The sequence below is a fragment of the Henckelia pumila genome, chromosome 1 (genome assembly GCF_033568475.1).
Source record: "Henckelia pumila isolate YLH828 chromosome 1, ASM3356847v2, whole genome shotgun sequence".
Classification (NCBI taxonomy): Eukaryota; Viridiplantae; Streptophyta; class Magnoliopsida; order Lamiales; family Gesneriaceae; genus Henckelia; species Henckelia pumila.
This window is the reverse complement of record NC_133120.1, coordinates 170580657-170598339: the sequence shown is the minus strand read 5'-3', so window position 1 is coordinate 170598339 and position 17683 is coordinate 170580657. Positions and strand designations below refer to the sequence as shown.

General features: G+C 40.3%; 1 non-coding gene across 1 annotated transcript; it reads left to right on the top strand.

Moving 5' to 3' along the window:
- The first annotated feature begins 17108 nt into the window (after positions 1–17108).
- On the top strand, positions 17109–17215 carry LOC140876958 (small nucleolar RNA R71). Its single transcript, XR_012149182.1, has one exon. It is a non-coding gene; the product is annotated as a small nucleolar RNA R71 (small nucleolar RNA).
- The last annotated feature ends 468 nt before the right edge of the window (positions 17216–17683 follow it).

Below are 17683 nucleotides of genomic sequence, written 5' to 3'. Positions count from 1 at the left end.
TGTGTTTCATGATAGACATCCCCATGTACTACCACATCTTACATACACTATAGTATATTCAAGGTCTTTATCAAAACAACAATATTATATCACAATATCACAATATGAAGAAAGATAAAGTCATTGCCATTAATAAAAGTGTAAATTATATTAAACAAAAGATTGTTTATACAAAGAGTCATCAAAGCCCTTAGCCACAAGTTGGCTCACCGGGCACCCACTCTTTCAAATATGGGATTTGTTATATTATCTACTTTGACTTAGTATCTTTTAATCATCTCATCTTCTTCTCCAAACCGTGTTCTCTCCATTGAAGACGAGAAAGCTTTCTTCCAAGCTTTTGTGATTTCGATTCTAGCTCAATCCGTCCGATAGAATTGAATTCTTGCTTGATATCTACGATCACGGCTTCGAGAGCTCCGTTATATCGTAAGTTTTTCTACGACCGGATACATTCTAGTTTTTGGATGTTGTTAGAATCGTGCGAGATTCGAGTATGTTGTTCTTGATAGAGTTCTGATCGTTTATTATCTGTCGGTTTTGACTTTGAGCGACGAATGGAATTGTTATGATTTTTCTTGTCATTTTTGAAAATGATTTTTTTGAGATGTGTTGATTTTGTGTTGGGTTTGATGTTTGAGGATTGGAATGAGTATGTTGAGCTGTTGTTTTGCTGTCTGCATTTCCGGATTGGTCAGTTTATATCCGTTATGCCGTCAGTTTGAGTTTTGGATATCGTTTCGATATTTTGATCGTATTGAGTTTTGATTGAGTTTTGATATCGATTTTGATCCGTGACTTCTTCTGATAGATTGATTGGGAGTCCTTGAAGTTGCTAGAGTTGCAGCTTTTGGCAAGTTTGGAAGAGTTGAGCCGGTATAGTATCGATGTCTTTCTATATCGATTAATGAACTTGATTGGATAGTTTTTGAATTGAGAATTGTTGTTTTCAGATTGAAGTTTTGGAACAACAAAGAAGAGTTATAAGATGACTTTGGAATGGAATAGGACGATTAACTCGAGTCGGGATTGATTCGAGTGTCCTAGAAGAAATCACGTATTGCATGATTTGATTGCTTATTGATTATATGATTGAATTTATATTGAGTTCTTGAGATTACATATGCATTCATATTGAGTCCTAATTTATTCAGTTTGAATTAGATGATCTAGGGATTGTGGTCGAGTGGCTTGGTAGGCGATTTACTACCTTGTCGAGTAGCTCACTGTAATGCCCTGGAGTCTAGAGGATTAAAACATGCCACTTCCATCTTGAGAGGGGAGTCGGTGTGATCGTTGGATGTTTTAACCTCGGGATCCCAAACCAAAGAAAGAAAGAAAGAATAGAAGAATTGCATTTGATTATCTGAGTCTGATAATCCAGAAGTTTTAAAGACATGCATATCATTTTAAATACAGTACTTGATTGGATTATTTGATTATATGGGGAACGAGTTTTTATATGACTTGATATGTTTATTTGATTGCATGTCAGTCTCTTTTACTGGGAATATTATTCTCACCGGATTATCCGGCTGTTGTCTTTGTTTGTATGTGTACTTGGCAACAGGTGGGGCAGGAACGAATCAGAGACAACATGGCTAGAAGATTGAGAGAATAGAGTGAGGCTTGGATGTTAGGAGTCACTTTGTAATTGAACTATTTTTTGTATTGAATAAGTCCGAACTAGATGGACCTTATTATGCATGCTTTATTTTGTGAGGTTTGTATAACTCATTTCATATATGTTGTATTGGATTGAATGGAATTGAAAATTGGAGAAGAAAACCAGAATTTTTCTGGGCAGAGGGTCTCGCTCGATCGGCGAATTCTTGCGGATCGAGCGAGCACCTTTCTTAGCGAGGCAGTGTGTGTGAATTTTATGCTCGTTCGATTGGTAAGATTTTACCGATCGGGCGAGGGGTCCTGATCCTTGGACAGAGAACTGGAATATTTTGGCCCGCTCGATCGGTAAGATTTTACCGATCGAGCGAGCACCACTTTTAAAAAAAAAATTTGAATTCTTTAATCCTATTCTTTTAATTGAGTTCATTAATTTAATTACCCTGAGATTGCATGATTAGAATCTAGGCCTCACATTAAGTGGTATCAGAGAGATAAGTTCCTGGATTTTGTTCTAGAAGTGAGCGGGGTAGACCGAGTCCGCTTGACCTTGATTTCTCGCATGTGATTGATTAATTCTATGATTACAGAATATGCGAGCATGCTTTATGGATTGAAAATTTATTTGAATTACGTGACTTGGAGATTCAAATTGTTAAAGCATGATTTGATTGAGATATGAACTGTATTCATGCATTGATCTGAGTTCCATCTATCGTATTGGTAAGGCGACCAAAGGTTTCTTAACACTGAAATGGTGAGATGTGAATTGAATTATCCGTGTTATAACCCCTGTCAATTTAGATGGGTACTCGAAGAAGGCTAGACATGAATACTCCACCGATTGTTCCTACTCGGTGGTACAGATGGATGAGATGATCACGCCTATGGAAGCCTTACTGAAAAGATTCAAATCCTTCAGGCCATCGTATTTGAATGGGAAAGAGAATCCGGTAGATTGTGAGAGTTGGTTTGATGATATAGATCAGCTCTTCGATTCGCTCGACTACTCTGACGACCGCAGGGTTAGATTAGTTATTCATCAACTGCAGGGAGTGGCAAAAAGTTGGTGGATGACGACCAAGAAAGCCAAAGAGAACAGAGGTACGGAAATCACTTGGGCACTTTTTAAATCTGAATTCTATAAAAGATTTTTCCCAGTTTCCTATCGAAAGGAAAAAGGTGCCGAGTTTGCAAATTTGAAACAATGGAATATGAGTATCGAGGACTATGTTGCGAAATTTGACAGTTTATTGAGGTTCGCCCCACATATTGCCGACAATGAGGAGGCAAAAGCAGACCAGTTCATTAATGGTTTGCACCCTGACATCTTTATTCTGGTGAATACTGGGAGGCCAGATAACTTTTCAGATGCGATGGATCAGGCCAAGGGGGCAGAAGCGGGAATGTTAAGGAAGAGGGAGAATTAGTACCAGCCTCAACAGCAACAGCAGAGGCAGTATCAAAATCAGCCGCAGATGAATGAGGGTGGTAACAGTGGTGGTGGCAAGAAGAACTATTTCCGTCCCAAAGGAAAGCAGTTCAAGAAGTCTGGAAGCAGTTCTTCGAGCTCGAGTGGTTCGAGACAGTTCAGTTCTGGTCAGGGTTCAGGATATTCTGGAGCTTTGTGTAGCAAGTGCGGAGGACGACACTCCAACGACCAGTGTAGGGGAATCTTTGGAAACTGCTACATCTGCCAGCAGACAGGACATTATGCCAGACAGTGTCCTCAGAAGGGTTCTGACCAGACTCAGAGTGGAAATACCTCTCGACAATCATCTCAGCCTGGGAGACAGGCTACTGCAGTTCACTCCTTCCAACCACAACAGCAGAATCTTCAGGGAGGTAATCAAAGTTCGAATCAATCTTCCCGACCTCAGGCTAGAGTGTTTGCTCTGAACGAAGATGAGGCTCAAGCTGCACCGAATGATGTGATTACAGGTAACTGTAAGATTTTTGGTTATCCTGCATTTATTCTGATAGATACAGGTGCTTCTCACTCTTTCTTATCTGAGAAGTTTGTGTCGATGCATGCCTTGCCTTTTGAGCCTTTGCCTGCTGTAGTTTCTGTTACTTCACCTTTGGGTGGAGGAATTGTTTTGAAGAATTTCGTTAGAAATTGTGGTTTGAGTTTTGAAGTAAATTTGATCGAGTTCGACTGTATTGTACTTGGGTTGTCTGAATTTGACTGCATAGTTGGCATAGATGTTTTTACTAAGTACAGGGCTAAAGTAGATTGTTTTCAGAAGATAGTACTTTTCAGACTAGAGATGGCAGATGAGTAGAGATTCTTTGGTAAGGGTTCTCGTTCAAAAATTCCTTTGATATCTGTCTTATCTATGACTAGATTATTACAGAGAGGAGCCGAAGGATTTCTTGTTTATGCAATCGATATTCTGAAGTTTAGCCCTGAGCTGAACGATATACCAGTGGTTAGGGAATTACCTGATGTGTTTGCAGATGAGATTCTGGGATTACCACCTATTCGTGAAATTGAATTTGGAATTGATCTGACGTCAGGTACTCAGCCGATTTCGAAAGCTCCGTACCGAATGGCTCCGATCGAATTGAAAGAACTGAAGGAAAAGTTGGAAGATTTGATTTCCAAGGGATACATTCGACCCAGTGTATCGCCTTGGGGTGCTCCTGTCATGTTTGTTAGAAAGAAAGATGGCTCTATGCGTCTCTGCATTGACTACCGCCAACTGAATCAGGCGACAGTTAAGAACAGGTATCCTTTACCGCATATAGATGATCCTTTTGATCAATTGCAGGGTTCGTGTATCTATTCGAAGATAGATTTGAGGTCTGGGTATCACCAGCTGAGAGTTCGTGAAGAGGATGTCCCTAAGACGGCGTTTTGAACAAGGTATGGACATTTTGAATTTCTTGTCATGCCTTTCGGTTTGACGAATGCCCCAGCGGTCTTTATGGGGTTGATGAACCGAATCTTTCAGCGTTTTCTTGATGAGTTTGTGATTATCTTCATTGACGATATCTTGATCTATTCTAAGAGCCGTATCGAGCATGCAGAACATTTGAGAATTGTGTTGCAGATTTTGAGGACAGAACAGTTATTCGCCAAGCTTTCGAAGTGTGAGTTTTGGCTTGACAAATTTGTCTTTTTGGGACACACTATTTCAGGAGATGGGATTGCCGTGGATCCCAGCAAGATAGAGGCATTGACGAACTAGCGCAGACCGACTTCTGTGCCAGAAATCCGCAGTTTTATGGGTTTGGCGGGTTACTATCGTAGATTTATTCAGGGTTTCTCTTCTTTTGCGAAGCCTATCACCAGCTGACTCAGAAGAATGCTCCTTTTCTGTGGACAGATGATTGTGAAGCCAGTTTTGTTGAGTTGAAGAAGAGATTAACCAGTGCTCCGATTCTTTCTATTCCATCTGGTACTGGAGGTTTCACAGTTTATTGCTATGATTCTCATCTTGGTCTCGGATGTATTCTTATGCAGAGGAAGCACGTGATAGCATATGCGTCGAGGCAGCTGAAACCGCATGAGACTCGCTACCCAGTCCATGATCTTGAACTTGCTGCTATTGTTTTTGCCTTGAAGATTTGGCGTCACTACTTGTACGGTGAGTCTTTTGAGATCTTTTTGGATCATAAGAGTCTTAAATACTTATTTTTACAGTATGAGTTGAATATGAGACAGAGGAGATGGTTAGATTTGCTGAAAGACTTCGACTGCGAGATTAAGTATTACCCGGGGAAGTCGAATGCAGCTGCCGATGCTTTGAGTCGTAAGCTTTGCTCTTTATCTCTTTCGACGATCGATGTGTCTCGTTTGATTGACGACTGTTGCAATTCTGGATTGGAGTTTGAGTCAGATAGGAATCCGATCAGAGTTTCTGCGATTCAGGCCGAGCCAGATTTGTTTGTGTCGATCAGAGAAGCACAGAAATCAGATGAGAGTATTCAGAAGTCGATAGAGAAAGTGAGATCAGGACACCAGTCTGAGTTTTAGGTCAGTGATGATGTTTTGTTTGTGAATAGCCGTATTGTTGTGCCTGAGATTGATGAGTTAAGACAGCGTATTCTGAGAGAGGCGCATTGCAGTCGGTTCAGTGTTCATCCCGGAGGTCGAAAGATGTATAACGACCTGAAGAGTCAGTTTTGGTGGAAGAAGATGAAGAGTGATGTTGCGAGGTTTGTTTCCCGATGTTTGAACTGTCAGCAAGTGAAAGCCGAGAGAAAAAGGCCGGGAGGTCTTCTGCACAGTTTGTCTATTCCGGAATGGAAGTGGGATCATATCTCGATGGACTTCCTCACGAAAATACCCCGATCTGTTCGGGGTTGTGATGCTATTTGGGCTGTGATTGATAGGTTGACGAAGTCTGCTTGTTTCATTTCGTATCGGATGACTTATCGACACGACCAGATGGCAGAGTTGTACGTCAGAGAGATCGTCAGATTGCACGGTGTGCCGAGATCCATTGTTTCTGATCGAGATCCTCGGTTTACTTCTCACTTCTGGCACAGTCTGCTAGAGGCTCTTGGTACTAGATTGCACTTGAGTACAACATACCATCCTCAGACCGACGGTCAATCAGAACGGACGATTCAGACTCTGGAGGATATGTTACGAGCAGTGGTGCTTGACTTTGGCACTACTTGGCAAGATTCATTGCCTCTCGTTGAGTTTTCGTACAACAACAGCTTCCAGACGAGTATAGGAATGGCACCCTTTGAAGCGTTGTACGGAAAGAAGTGCAGATCTCCTCTGTACTGGGATGAGATGTCTGAGTCCCCAGACTTGGGACCAGATATGATTCGTGATATGGCTGAGCAGGTGAAGATTATTCGATTGAGAATGAAGAGTGCTCAGGACCGACAAGCGAAGTATGCGAATATCAGACGCAGACCTCTATCTTTTGATCAGGGAGACCGTGTATTCTTGAAGATTTCTCCATTTAGAGGTACTGTTAGATTTGGGAAGAGAGGGAAGTTGTCACCGAGATTCATCGGTCCGTACGAAATTTTACAGAAGATAGGCGATCTAGCCTACCGATTATCACTTCCTCCTTCTTTATCTTGTATTCACGACGTCTTTGACGTCTCGATGTTGAGAAAATACCATCCCGATCCTTCTCATGTACTTCAGCCTGATGAAGCCGAACTTGATGAAACTCTGAGTTATTTCTAAAGACCGATTCAGATCCTTGACAGAAAGGAGAAACAGCTCAGAACCAAAACGATTCCTCTGGTGAAAGTTCAGTGGAGTCGTCACGGAGTCGAAGAAGCGACTTGAGAGACAGAATCTGACATGAGACAGAGATTTCCTGAGTTATTCGTCTGATGTGAGTTTTAATTATGTTCTTGAATTCTTAATTATCTTCTTATGAGTTGATATCGATGATTTCGAGGACGAAATCTTTTCTTAGAGGGGGAGAATTGTAACGCCCCGTTTTTATCTTAATTGATGTTATTTGAGATATTCGGTGATTTCAGAATTCGAGATCGGACTTTTTATTAATCAGAGACCTTTTTGCAATTTTTGGAATTTTCAGGGACTGAAATGCAAATATGGGATTTGTTATATTATCTAATTTGACTTAGTCTCTTTTAATCATCTCATCTTCTTCTCCAAACCGGGTTCTCTCCATTGAAGGCGAGAAAGCTTTCTTCCAAGCTTTTGTGATTTCGATTCTAGCTCAATCCGTCCGATAGAATTGAATTCTGACTTGATATCTACGATCACGGCTTCGAGAGCTCTGTTATATCGTATGTTTTTCTACGATCGGATATATTCTAGTTTTTGGATGTTGTTAGAATCGTGCGAGATTCGAGTATGTTGTTCTTGACAGAGTTCTGATCGTTTATTATCTGTCGGTTTTGAGTTTGAGCGACGAATGGAATTGTTATGATTTTTCTTGTCATTTTCGAAAATGATGTTTTTGAGATGTGTTGATTTTGTGTTGGGTTTGATGTTTGAGGATTGGAATGAGTATGTTGAGCTGTTGTTTTGCTGTCTGCATTTTCGGATTGGTCAGTTTATAGTCGTTATGCCGTCAGTTTGAGTTTTGGATATCGTTTCGATATTTTGATCGTATTGAGTTTTGATTGAGTTTTGATATCGATTTTGATCCGTGACTTCTTCTGATAGATTGATTGGGAGTCCTTGAAGTTGCTAGAGTTGCAGCTTTTGACAAGTTTGGAAGAGTTGAGCCGGTATAGTATCGATGTCTTTCTATATCGATTAATGAACTTGAATGGATAGTTTTTGAATTGAGAATTGTTGTTTTCAGATTGAAGTTTTGGAACGACAAAGAAGAGGTATAAGATGACTTTGGAATGGAATAGGACGATTAACTCGAGTCTGGATTGATTCGAGTGTCCTAGATGAAATCACATATTGCATGATTTGATTGCTTATTGATTATATGATTGAATTTATATTGAGTGCATGAGATTACATATGCATTCATATTGAGTCCTGATTTATTCAGTTTGAATTAGATAATCTAGGGATTGTGGTCGAGTGACTTGGTAGGCGATTTACTACCTTGTCGAGTAGCTCACTGTAATGCCCTGGAGTCTAGTGGATTAAAACATGCCACGTCCATCTCGAGAGGGGAGTCGGTGTGATCGTTGGATGTTTTAACCTCGGGATCCCAAACCAAAGAAAGAAAGAAAGAATAGAAGAATTGCATTTGATTATCTGAGTCTGATAATCCAGAAGTTTTAAAGACATGCATATCATTTTAAATACAGTACTTGATTGGATTATTGGATTATATGGGGAACGAGTTTTTATATGACTTGATATATTTATTTGATTGCATGTCAGTCTCTTTTACTGGGAATATTATTCTCACCGGATTATCCGGTTGTTGTCTTTGTTTGTATGTGTACTTGGCAACATGTGGGGCAGGAACGAATCAGAGACAACATGGCTAGAGGATTGAGAGAATAGAGTGAGGCTTGGATGTTAGGAGTCACTTTGTAATTGAAATCCTTTTTGTATTGAATAAGTCCGAACTACATGGACCTTATTATGCATGCTTTATTTTGTGAGGTTTGTATAACTCATTTCATATATGTTGTATTGGATTGAATGAAATTGAAAATTGGAGAAGAAAACCAGAATTTTTCTGGGCAGAGGGTCTCGCTCGATCGGCGAATTCTTGCGGATCGAGCGAGCACCTTTCTTAGCGAGGCAGTGTATGTGAATTTTATGCTCGCTCGATCGGTAACAGAGAACTGGAATATTTTGGCCCGCTCGATCGGTAAGATTTTACCGATCGAGCGAGCACCACTTTTAAAAAAAAAAATTTGAATTCTTTAATCCTATTCTTTTAATTGAGTTGATTAATTTAATTACCCTGAGATTGCATGATTAGAATCTAGGCCTCACAGATACACTAGGTCTGATGTATCCCTTGGCAATCAAGTCCTCAAGCTGCTCCTTCAACTCTCTCAATTCGATCGGTGCCATACGATACGGAGCTTGGGAAATAGGTTGAGTACCTGACACTAAATCGATGTTGAATTCGATCTCTCGAATAGGCGGTAATCCAGGAACATCTTCCGGAAATACATCAGCATAATCTCTAACCACTGGTAAATCAACCAACTCAGGGCTAGATTTCAGTACATCAACTACATACACCAAAAATCCCTCTGCACCTCTCTGTAACAAACGAGTCATAGATAACACTGAAATCAAAGGAATTCTAGATCGTGAACCCTTACCAAAGAATTTCCACTCGTCTGCCATTTCAGGTCTGAACCTGACAACTTTCAAAAAACAATCGACTGTTGCCCTGTACTTGGTTAAATCATCTATACCAACAATACAGTCAAAATCTGACAGCCCAAGTACAATACAGTCGAACTCTAGAAAATTTTCCTCAAAAAAAATTTAACAGTTCCTGACTAATCTGACAGAAAAAATTCATCCACCCAAAGGTGAAGTAACAACTACCACAGTAGGCAACAACTCAGTAGGCAAAACATGCAAAAACACAAATTTCTCAGAGATAAAGGAATGGGAAGCACCTGTATCTATCAAAACATGAGCAGAGTAACCGAAAATCGATTAGTTACCTGCTATTACATCGTCAGGTGCTGCCTAAGCCTGATCCTCTGTCAGATCAAAGACTCTTGCCTACTGTCTCGAAGGCTGGTTCGCACTAGGATTGCCTCCCTGTTTGTTTTGCTGCTGAGGCTGGAAAGAGTGAACTGCAGAAGACTGCGTCTCAGGCTGAGCTGTAGGTCTAGATGAACTCCCACTCTGAGCTCGATCTCTACTACGCTGAGGGCACACCTTAGAAAAGTGTCCCGGTTGCTGACAGGTGTTGCAGTTCCCAAAGACTCCTACACACTGATCTGGTGAGTGTCTACCTCCACACTTGCTGCAATACAAAGATGATGACACAGAACTCTGTCCTGAACCAAAATACTTGGAACCACTGGAACTAGAAGAACTGTTCCCATGCCTCTTGAGCTGTTTCCCTCTTGCTTTGTACTGATCCTTTCTGTTTCCCCCACTGCTTCCACCTTCATACCTCTGCTGCTAGTTCAGACACTGAGATGGCTGATTATGATACTGAGACGGTTGGTTCTGAGACTGTCTCTGCTGCTGAGGAACCATCTGATTCCCTCTCTGTCTCCACAAACCCGCCTCGGCTCCTTTTGTGTGATTCATGGCATCCGCAAAGTTATCAGGTCTAGCAGTATTTACCAACGTGAAGATGTCGGGATTTAAGCCGTTGATGAACTGATCGGCTTTGGCTTCTTCACTGTCGGCAATGTGCGGGGCAAAATGCAACAAGCTGTCAAACTTGGCTACGTACTCCTCAATGTTCAAATTCCCTTGCCTCAGATTGGCAAACTCTGCTCCCTTGTCCTTTCGGTACGAAACAGGGAAAACCCGCTTATAAAACTCAGTTTTGAAAAGAGACCAAGTAACAACTGTACCTCGATTCTCAATGGACCTCTTTGTCGTGATCCACCAGTTCTTTGCAACACCCCGGAGCTAATGGATGACTAACCTGGTTCGGCGATCATCTGTGTAATCAATGGAATCGAACAACTGATCAATGTCGTCCAACCAACTCTCACAGTTGAATGGATTCTTTGTACCCAACAACAATGGTGGATTAAACGACTGGAACCTCTTCAACAAGGTTTCCATAGGCGTCGCTGTAGCATCCAACTGATCAACTTCAGTACTAGCTTGTTCAGTCGTAGGAATAACTGGCGGTGGGTTTCTGTTTATAACTCGATGAGGACCCATCTGATAATCAAAGGTTAGGACACAAGATAACTCAATCGCAACAACTCGGTGCCCTTACAACCGCTTGGAATACCGGATACCCGCCGATAACAAAAATAGTTATATCTCAAGTAGTTCAGGCTTTATAAATTAAATCACATAATCATGTATTTCAATTACTTCTCAATTAATAAAGCATGCTCGCATGGAATTAAATAAAAAAATTAAATAACTCAAACACATGCGAGGAGCCAATACATGCGGACTCGAACTACCCCGCTCACTCTAGTTCAACCAAGAATCTTAATTCTCTGATACCACTTAATGTGAGACCTCGGTTCTAAACAACAATTAGGTAAACAAGCTCCAAGATTAAAACAAAATTAAAAAAAAAATTTCCGAAATGAACAGTTCCTCGCTCGATCGGTAAGAATCAAACGATCGAGCGAGCCAAAAGGTGCTCACTTTCTGCCGGGTAAAACCATATCCGCTCGATTGGTGAGATCTAACCGATCGAGTGGCCACCAAAGCTGCAAAACAAAAACTCAGCAAAATACCTCCGCTCGATCGGTTAAATCTTACTGATCGAGCGGTGACAGTCCTGAAGCAAAAACAGCAGAAATCTTGCTAGAAACTTAAGTCCAATACATTCAAAATACCATCATGCATTACAATCACAATTCCTTCAACTAATACATGAAGTTCTAGAGTTGATCAACCACTCATAAATATAGAACATGTATCGGTTCTAGTTATTACAAATCCGAATACAAAACGTAAGCGAGTTCTAACATGCCTCAAAACATAAACTAGGTAAACATGCTGATTCGACTTCTAAACCGAGTCCCACTACTAACTCTCCCTCTTGAAGCTAACCAGGCCTTCTCTGACTTGATCTTGCCCCACCTGTTGCCAAAGCCACATACAAAACAGAGCAACAACCGGATAACTCCGGTGAGAAAGATATTCCCAGTAAAAGCAACATAACAAGTAATACAACAACAAACATGCTTTCAAGACAACAACGTAATCAACATCGACGTAACGAATGCATGTCTTTAAAATGGGATATCAATTCTGATAAACGAGGGATTTCTGCTGTGCTTTTGGGATCCCGAGGATGAGATCACTTAACGACTCACCGACTCTACCAATTGAGGTGGTGCCACGTATCCCACTCCCCTAGACTTTGGTGCGACTATAAGGAGTATGCTGACTCTAGGTTAACTTCTACACCCAGGCCACTCATAGTATAGCCCCCAAAACATCTAAACAAAAAGGGGATGTTCAGCCCGCTGAAATCAAAGTTGGCTCAAGATGAATGCATAAGAACATAAACATAAGCCACATAATAAAATCTCAATCAATTAAAAAAATACGAGTTCCACATGCTAGAACAAGTATTGATGCAAGTATGTGATTTTAAGGGAAACTCGAGAACAAATGTCCCGAGTATGCTATCCCGCTAACGATGACTGATTTTACCTTACAAGGCAAGTAGCTCCAACTCTGGATAAGGTACAACCAAAAGGTAATATCAGAAACTATACAACCTAACAACAACAACTGCTCAAGGTAATCTCTTTACCGGTATTCGTCCAACTCTTGACGATCAATTGATGCCAACACAGGGCTCAACAAACTCCAAACAAATATGTACGAAGGCAAGGAAGATCAATAACGACGATAAAAACTCAATGCCAAAGTTCCATAACTCAAAAACGGTTCAAAATCCCAAAAACTTAAACCGGCGGCATAACGGCTATAACTGAACAAACCGGAGACGCAGACAACAGTATATCAACGATACTAACTCATTACAATAATAAGACAACAATAAAAAGGCAATTCCAACACATCTCAAAATCTCATTTTCGAAAATAGGCTTCCAAAAATCATAACAATTTCGAACGTCGCTCTAATTCAAAACCGACAGATAATAAACGATCAGAACTCTGCCAAGAACAACATACTCGAATCTCGAATGATTCTAACAACATCCAAAAAATAGAAAGTATCTGATCGTAGAAAAACTTACGATATAACGGATCTCTCGCTGCTGTGATCGCTAATCTGCCTTCAGAAATAAATTCCAACGGTCGGATCGAGCTCGGACTGAAATCTGGAAGCTAAAAACTCAAAAGGAGCGGCTAACAATGGAGATGGCATGCAAGGAGGAAGAATATGGAGACTTGGACAAGTCAAGAAAGGATTAGATAATATATAAAATCCATTATTTGCGTTTAAGTCCCTGAAAAATCCAAAATTTGCAAAATAAACCCTGATCAAAATCAAGTCGGCTTTTGAACTCTGAAATCTCTGATTAACTCAAATAAACTCATTTAAGATAAAAATGGGGCGTTACAATTAGTTGCAAAAGCTTCAGCCTCTACCCATTTAGAAACATAATCGACGACGACCAAAATGTATTTTTTTGTAAAAGAGTTTGGAAATGGTCCCATAAAGTCGATTCCCCACACATTAAATATCTCACACTCAAAAATATTATTCAAAGGCATTTCATGACGGTTTGAGATATTACCTGTTCGCTGACATCTATCACACTCAATGACAAAAGACCGTGCATCTTTAAAAAGATTGAACCAATAGAATCCACATTCAAGTACCTTTGATGTCGTCTTGATTGGCCCAGCATGGCCACCTACCTCACGGTCATGACAATGACTGAGGATACTTTTCATCTCTCCTTCCGCCACACATCTCCGGATCATCGAGTCAGCACAAATTTTAAACAAGAAAGGTTCTTCCCAAAAATAATGCTTTACATCCGACAAAAATTTTTCTTTTGATGAAAAGACAAGTTATGTAAGAGTCTGCCCGTGACCAAGTAATTTGAAAGTTTAGCATACCTAGGTGAATTTTATATGGAAAATAACTTTTCATCAGGAAACCAATCATCTATGTCCTCAATATCATTCTGTGCACAATCAGGAATGCATTCTAGTCTAGACAGGTGATCAGCTACAACATTTTCTACTCCTTTCTTATCCTTTATCTCTAAATAAAATTCTTGTAAGAGTAGGATCCACATAATCAACCTAGGTTTTGCATCTTTCTTAGCCAATAGGTTTCTTATGGCAGAGTGATCAGTGTATACAGTGATTTTCAAAAGTACAAGGTATGAATGGAATTTTTCAAGTGCAAAGACTACATCTAGCAACTCCTTTTCAGTGGTGGCATAATTCATTTGATCTTTATTCAGGGTTTTGCTAGCATAGTAAATAGTACGGAATACCTTGTCTATTCGTTGGCAAAGTACCGCGCCAACAGCTGAGTCACTGGCATCACACATGACCTCAAATGGGAGATCCCAATTAGGCGATGTTAGTACTGGTGCAGTCACCAATATTTCTCTCAAAGATTCAAATTCCTGTAAACAATGAGAATCAAAATTAAAAAGTGTATCTTTCATCAATAAAGAAGACAGAGGTTTTGCAATTTTTGAAAAATCTTTAATGAACCGTCGATAAAAACCGGCATGGCCTAGAAAACTTCTGACTCCCTTGATCGTCGTCGGCAGAGGAAAATTATGAATGACGTGCACCTTGGCCCTGTACACCTCGATTTCCTGCTCAGATATTCGGTGCCTTAATACAATACCTTCTGTCACCATGAAGTGGCACTTTTTCCAGTTTAGTTCCAAGTTCGTCTCCTCGCATCTCATCAAAACAGTATTCGGATTATTCACACGTGCATAAAAGATTGACCAAAAATGGAAAAATGATCCGTGAATATTTCTAGAAAATTTTCAACCATATCATGAAATATAGCAGTCATGCATCTCTGAAAAGTTGCAGGAGCATTAAAAAGACGAAAAGGCATACGTCTATAAACAAACGTAACATATGGGAAAGTAAATTTTTTTTATCCTGATCTTCAGGTGCAATCGCAATTTGATTGTATCCTGAATATCCATCTAAAAAGCAATGGAATTCATACCCATCAAGTCTTTCTAGCATTTGGTCAATGAGAGGGGGGGGGGGGAATGGTCCTTACGGGTTGCGTCATTCAATTTCCTATAATCTATACACACCCGCCAACCTATAACTGTCCTACTAGGTATCAGCTCATTCTGCTCATTCTTAATGACAGTTATCCCACCTTTCTTCGGTACACATTGAACCGGACTCACCCAAGCACTATCAGAAATAGGATAAATAATACCTGCATCCAGAAGTTTTATCGTTTTGGCTTTCACTACTTGTTGCATCTTGGGATTCAATCTCCTCTGTGGTTGGACCAAGGGGTTGATGCTCTATTCCATTAAGATTTTATGCCAGATGGATGGATTAATGCCTTTGATATCTGCTACCTTCCAGGAAAACACAATCTTGTGATTTTTGAGAACATCGAGCAGTCTGGCCTCTATCTCACCTGTCAAAAAAGAAAAAATTATGAAAGGTAAATTTTCATTCTTACCTAGAAATACATATTTCAAATGGGCTGGTAATGGTTTCAATTCAACAGTTTTTGGTTCTTCAAGACTTGGTTTCTGGAGGACTAAATCCTTTCGATCACCAAGATCTTCGAGTCTGAGCTTGCCACCTTTTTGCCATGATTGGTTATCATTCAAGTAAGCAGTCATCTCTTCTATCCCTCAATTTATTTCGTCCTCATGAGGTGGAGATACAAGTGCAGCTTCTAACGTTTCCTGAAATGTATCATGCACATAATCATACAGAAGTGAGTCCAGAACATCTATTTGAAAACACTCTTGATTAAATTGTGAAATTTAAGTGCATTAAACACATCAAAGGAGATTTTCTCCTATCCCATTCTCAGAAGTAGTTCTCCCTTTTGGACATCGATGAGTACTTTTCCTGTTTCCAGGAAAGGTCTTCCCAGAATAAGTGGCATGTTCAAGTCTTCGTCCATATCAAGTACCACAAAATCCACCGGGAAGATGAATTTGTCGACTTTCACCAGCAAATCCTCTATTATCCCTCTTGGATATTTGATAGACCTGTCCGCCAATTGCAACGACATCCAGGTGGATTTCGTCTCTCCCAAGATCAGTTTCCTGAAAATAGAATATGACATTAAGTTTATGCTAGCACCTAAATCACACAAAGCTTTATGAAATTGCACATCATTAATAACACAAGAGATAGAGAAAATTCCTGGGTCTTTTTGCTTAGGTGGGATTTTGTTCTGAACTAGTGCTGAGCAATTTTCTGTTAGACTGATCATTGCATGCTCCTCCAATTTTCTATTGTTGGAGAGAATCTCCTTCAAGAACTTAGCATAGCTAGGCATTTGCATCAATGCATCGGCAAAGGGGATGTTTATATTCAATTTCTTGAATACTTCTAGGAATTTAGCAAACTGAGAATCTAGCTTGGCCTTCTTGAGAGCTGCAGGAAAAGGTGGTGGAACAACAATATTTGACTGTGATATGGGTGGTTGTGTAGAATTAGAAGACTTACTTGCAGTTTTCTCTAATATAATTGATTCTGGCTCTTTCTCGCCTCGTCTCTCAGGTTCGATTCTCTTCCCACTTCTCAGTTCAACTGCCTTGGCCTGCTCCTTTGGATTCTTTTCCGTGTCACTTGGCAAAGTTCCCAGCTCTCTGCTAGACATCACTTTAGCAAACTTCCCTATTTGATTTTCCAAATTCTTAATAGTTGCATCCTGATTCTGCATTCTGGTCTCAGTGGATGATATGAACTTCTGCATCATCTGTTCTATGCTTGACTTCTCCTCTTGAGGCTGTTTTCCGTAGTTCTGATTCCCATACTGTCGATTATTCTATCCTCCCCAAGAAAATTTCGGATGTTGTTTCCACCCTAGGTTATATGTGTTTGAGAATGGATCATTCCTAGGGCGGTTGTGATTTCCCACATGGTTTACCATGCCTCCCTCTGGCTGATATGATGTATTTCCAGTCTGACAATCTTTCGTGAAGTGTTCAAAACCACATTTATCGCACCACACTTCTTGAATACGCATCGCAGAATGCCCTAAACTTAGATCTTTAATTCTCTTATTCATGACCTCAAGCTGAGCTGCTACTGAGGTGAATGCATCAACTTGATGAATTCCTGCGGATCTCCTGGCTGCACTTCTCTCAGACTGAGGGTGATAACTACTGGATGACATCTCCTCAATTAACTCATATCCATCCTCTGGTGATTTTCGTAATAAATTACCACCTGCAACTGCATCTAGCATGGTGCGATTAGAGTGAGGAAGACCATAATAAAAAGTTTGTACCACGAGACCATATGGTAATTGGTGGTGTGGGCATCTCCTCAATAGATCTTTATAGCGCTCTCATGCTTCATAGATTGTTTACTGGTCTCCTTTAGCAAAAGTTGTGATGTCAGCTCTCAGCTTCATCGATTTAGATGGTGGGAAGTATTTGGTGAGAAAAGCTTTTGCGAGATCATCCCAAGTGGTGATGGAACCTGCAGGTAAATTTGTGAGCCATGCTTTAGACTTATCTTTTAAAGAAAAAGGGAATAAACGCAACCGAATAGCGTCATCAGAAACTCCCTGCATCTTGAAAGTATCACGGATTTCTAGAAAATTTTTCAGGTGAGCATATGGGTCATCAATTGTTATCCCACCAAATTGGACTGTGTTTTGCACCATTTGTATGATAGCAGGCTTTATTTCATAATGATTCGCTGCTATGGTTGGCCTGAAGATGCATGGTCTGGCATTTTTTATGGATGGCAAGGCGCTATCCATCATTGACCTATAGATAGGTGGTGCATTATTCTCAGCCTTTGCATCATTCAACATCCATTGTTCCTGTTCTGCCATTGTTTCTCTTTGTTGCCTTCTTCTCCTGCGAAAGGT